The sequence below is a fragment of the Portunus trituberculatus genome, chromosome 36, assembly GCF_017591435.1.
Source record: "Portunus trituberculatus isolate SZX2019 chromosome 36, ASM1759143v1, whole genome shotgun sequence".
In the NCBI taxonomy this organism is placed as follows: Eukaryota; Metazoa; Arthropoda; class Malacostraca; order Decapoda; family Portunidae; genus Portunus; species Portunus trituberculatus.
In genome coordinates, this window is record NC_059290.1 from 3331725 (window position 1) to 3336724 (window position 5000).

General features: G+C 38.9%; 1 protein-coding gene across 1 annotated transcript in view; it reads left to right on the forward strand.

The window, feature by feature from the left end:
- The first annotated feature begins 520 nt into the window (after positions 1 to 520).
- The window catches only part of LOC123513696 (alkaline phosphatase-like), a 66572-nt gene continuing 62092 nt past the window's right edge, over positions 521 to 5000 (forward strand). Inside the window, exon 1 of the mRNA XM_045271068.1 lies at positions 521 to 608. The gene's annotated coding sequence lies outside the window, so the exon portion shown is untranslated. The remainder of the gene's footprint in view (positions 609 to 5000) is intronic.

The window sequence follows — 5000 nt, forward strand, 5'->3', positions numbered from 1 at the left end:
AAAAAGCATGTGAGAGAGAGAGAGAGAGAGAGAGAGAGAGAGAGAGAGAGAGAGAGAGAGATCGGTAAATCCCAGTAAAATCACTTCCTTATGAAAGAAAAAAAAACATAAAAATAGATAAAACAGGAAGACCTCACACTCACCATCAAAAATCAACACAGGAAAACAACACGGAACAGACAATAATGAGTCAATCAAATTCACCAAATACAAGTAACTGAGCGTGAGATGAGGCAACCTTAACACTATTACAGAATAGAGCCTCGTAATCTCAAACATTTCTGCTCTTCACTTCCACTATTTCAAAAGGCTTTATCTAAACTTACAGTAGTTCTTTTTAAGGTGTTTTTACGGTTCTAGAGGCAGAGTGACAACATTTCTGCATTATTAACAGGAGAAACACTCTTAAAAACCTCGCTAATCATCTCAGTGGCCTTTGAAAATAGTCGTGGTAAGAGAAATAAGCGTTTCTGAATACACCAAAATAGCCACCCCTGCAACCGAGCTGCAGATGAAGTGTGGGTTATATGGCAAGAGGGCGGCGGGGCAGGAGTCAGTGTGCGCGTGAGCCTCAAAGTGGAAGGTGGTTTGTTGTCAGCCGCTGCAAGGTGAGTGACTGAGTGAAATACCCCGTCTCCTTACAATAGTCTCCAGTTTTCTGTGCGCTGAGTGTCAAGTGGACTGCTAAGGAGATGTAATACGTGTGTCAGTGTTACAATGGTACGATATCAGAGGGAAATGCATCTTTTGTTTTAGTCTTGATATTTTTGTGATTAAATTCCTAATCGCTAACTAATATTTTATCTGAGTGCAAATAGGCGTGCCAAGGATATGTAGTGCGTGAGTGACTACTGCATGTTGTCACTGCGGGTTGTGCACCTTATTGGGTCTTGATAAGGTGAAGGAGTTTAATCCCTCGTCCCTCTAACCCCTTCAGTACTCTGCCGCGTTTTCATATTCATTCTGGTTACGATTTGGCGACTTTATACAGCTTCAGAAATTTGTGTGTGGGGGATTAAAATAGTGAAGATTGTGGACATTGATTTTCTGACCTCCATAGACCGTTCTTAGTGCAAGTAAGATCGTCTAATACCCAAAAATCATGGTAAAAATGCGTCTCAGTACTGAAAGGGGTTAAACAGTATATGCATTACACGTGTTACTGTCTCTACTATACGGTTTCATTGTAAGTAAGGCATCATATTCATTTCTTTAGGTCTTTCACTTTATGCAACAATTCATAATACTAAAAAGAATAATGCATACAGTCTTGGTAGGCAACTACAGGTATTATTCAGAAAAATATCTATATTAAGAAAATGTTTCCTATTGCCAAGGCAGGAAAATGTCTAAAAGGTGACTGTACAGACAAAGAGAAATGTGTAAGAGTTTGTGATTGGAAAAAAAAAATATTGTGTGGAGGAATTCGTTGTTATTATTATTGCTGAATGAGTTAACTAAATCTTCATCTCCTGAATGCTGAGTATAGGAAATTCATTCATTACACGTGTCACTATTACTACTACACGTCATAGTAAGGGAAGCATTTCTATTTGACTTTCTTCTTTTCACGTGGGAGAGCTGAGGAACAGGACAAAGTAGATATTTTCTGTTTGCACGCATGTATGGCAAGGCAACTGTTTGGGGGTAGTGTCACGTGTGCGATGGGGGAGGGACTAGTGAGAGGTATAGTTCTGTGAGATGTGTGAAGAAGGAAAGAAAGGAAAGAAATGAAAGAAATACGAGTGACTACTGGCTATGTGAAAGGTTTAAACAGAGGTGGGGAATAAATTAAAGGCAGAAAAGAAATAGAAGACTCGGTAATTAAATAGCTAGATGAATATGCAGGCAGGTAAACAGCAACAGCAGCAAACTAACACTGTACCTTAATCTTCCCTTAACCCTGTGACTGCTTTTGGCCACAGCTTACCTCTCTCATAAACCATGCTTGAGATTCTACCTATCGTTACAAAGTAGGTCTTTCTGAACAGTATGCAAGCTAGCCCCTGGAAAGCTATTAATGAATTTTCTCTATTTCTATCTTATGTTCTGTAGATGCTCGAAAAAAAGACATTGTATTCGTGCCTTTAGTATAGTGAACTGTTGTAATGAAGAAAAAATAAGGAAGACAAGCTGACAAGGACGAGAAGACACTAGGCATGAAGAAAGACGAGATATAGGGAAGCAAAAAACTAAAGAGAGAGAGAAAGAAAGAGAGAGATGGAGAAGTGAAGAGGCAATGGAACAAGAAGTGATCAATGAAAAAAAAAATAAATAAAAAGAACTGTAGAATTAGAGTGATCATGATACCCTCTTGTTCCACTTGATTACCTTGTAGACAGGTGATGGGGGGGGGGAGGAGAAGGAGGAAGAGGAGGAGGAGGAGGAGGAGGAGGGGAGGCGATGGAGGCATAGAGACAGCGGTGGGAGGCACATTGGTGGTGGTGGTGGTGGTGGTAAGGATCTTGATGAAAATAAGGAAGGGAAAGAATGAGGAAGAAAAAAATTGAATGTATGATGTTTTGCATGAATAAGTGGAGGGATAATGGAGGAAAGAAGGAGAATAAAGAGAGATATGAGTGACTGAAGGAAGAAATAAGGAAAAAAAATGAATGTAAGGATGTTTTTGCGTAAATAAATGGAGGGATAATGGAGAGAAGAAGGAGAATAAGGAGATATTTGAGTGACTGAAGGAAGAGAATAGAAATAATTAAGGAAAGGGAAAAGTAAAGATGAATTAATTAAGAAAAAAAAACTGATAAGTGAAGTGAGAATAAGAGAATCCCTGAGACTGAAAATGAGAAAGTAAGGATTAGTATGCGAAGTAAAGGAGAAACGGATGAAGGAAATTATAACAGGAGTTTCTTAATAACTGATCGAAGGAAACAAGCACGAAGAACAAAGGAAAGGAAAGCAGGAATTTAAGGAAGTAAAGACAGAGATAAGAGATAATTAAGAAACGAAAGACAAAGAGGACAGCTGTTATCGTTATCATTATTATTTTTATTATTATTAGTAGTAGTTTCATTATCATCATTATTATTACCATTATTTTATTACTCATTATATCTAGTTTGGTTCTATTTTCCATGATTTTTACCTTACTTGTTGCTCTGTTGATTCTTCTTCTTCATATCAAACTTTATCACATTAGTTTCCCCTCAACTGTGGTGTTTCCCTTCCCGCCCTTCCCTTCAAAGTCCGCACCAACACTATTTCCTTTCCCTCGCCGTCGTGGTAAGGCGATAAATACAAGCCGGGAAAATTTAAACCAATAGATATAAGAGAACACCAAAGATATGCTAGGTGAGGAAAATGAAAGAGGAAGAAATACAATCAGAGTTAAAATACGAGGTTACTATAATGTGTGTGTGTGTGTGTTTTTTTTTTTTTTTTTACGGTAAGGCCTATAGCGCCTGTAGGCACACTTGAAGAGTGTATGGTAAGCGCTGTTCAGCTTCCGCCCATTAGTGGCGCAGGCAATTTTATTTATAGTGGTTCCCATATTAGGGCCCATATCACCACCCAAAGTTCAACTTGAGTGTAACCACCTAGAACCTGGGTATCATGGTGATATGTAGGTAACCTTAAACCACTCAACAAATGGCAAAGTGTTTTAAGGCTGTACGTGGTGGGATTCGAACCTTCGCGTGGACGTCTCCCCGATCCCACGCTCACCACCTTATCCACTACGCCATCGCCTCCCAGTGTGTGTGTGTGTGTGTGTGTGTGTGTGTGTGAGTCATTCTTAACTATCTTTTGCATATAACCATTAGTCGTTGTTGTTGTTATAGTAGTAGTAGTAGTAGTAGTAGTAGTAGTAGTAGTAGTGGTAGTAGTAGTAGTAGTAGTAGTAGTAGTAGTAGATGTTGTTGTTGTTTTGTGAGTATTCTTCCTGTTCTTGTGCTTGTTCATTTTGTTCTTCTTCCTCTTCTTCTTCTTTCTTCTTCTTCTTCTTCTTCTTCTTCTTCTTCTTCTTCTTCTTCTTCTTCTTCTTTTCTAACGCTACTGCTCTCCTCATTGTTCTTCTTTTTTTCCCTTTCTTCATTTTTTCCATTGTTTCTATTAGCATTTCTTTTCTGTTGGTAATGACGCAATAAGCTGCGGTGGTGGTGGTGGTGGTGGTGGTGGTGCTGTGGTGTGTTCCTAGATTTTTAGTGAGTGTTGTGGCTTAGTTGTAATATTAGAAGTAGTAACGGTAGTAGTAGTAGTAGTAGTAGTAGTAGTAGTAGTAGTAGTAGTAGTAGTAGTGGTAGAGTAAAGTGTGTGGTGGTAGTAGTAGTAGTAGTAGTAGTAGTAGGTAGTAGTGGTGGTGGTAGTAACAGTGGTAGTAGTAGTAGTAGTAGTAGTGTAGTGAGAGTGGTGCAGATGTAAAGTAGTAGTGGTTGTAGTAGTAGTAGTAGTGGTAGTAGCAGTATTATTATTATTAGTAGTAGTAGTAAAAGTAGTAACAGTATTAGTAGTATTAGTAGTAGTAGTAGTAGTAGTAGTAGTAGTAGTAGTAGTAGTAGTAATTATATCACGGAAAATTTATACTGGATAGTTTTGAAAAATTAGATTTGATGAGTAATTTCTTCCAGAGAGAGAGAGAGAGAGAGAGAGAGAGAGAGAGAGAGAGAGAGAGAGAGAGAGAGAGAGAGAGAGAGGGAGTGGATGAGAGGTTAGGACGGAGAGAAAAAAGATATGAAAATGGAAAAAAAAAAAAATAACAGTCCAAATGTCCCTGAACCTACCCTTCGTGACCTGCCTCAGTCTGACCTTCACTGGCCTGCATTACAACTGTGTGCTCCTCCCTCTCCCTTCTCTCGTCTTTCTTGTGACCTTCTGTTCAGCCTGTAACCTTCTCAGCCTTTAAGATTCTCAGCTTTTAACCTTCTCAGTCTGTAATCTTTTATCCTGTATTCTGCTATCCTGTAACCTTCTAGCCTGTAATCTTCTATCCTATTACCCTCTAGCTTGCAATCTTCCATCCTGTAATCTTCCAGCCTGTAATCTTCCAG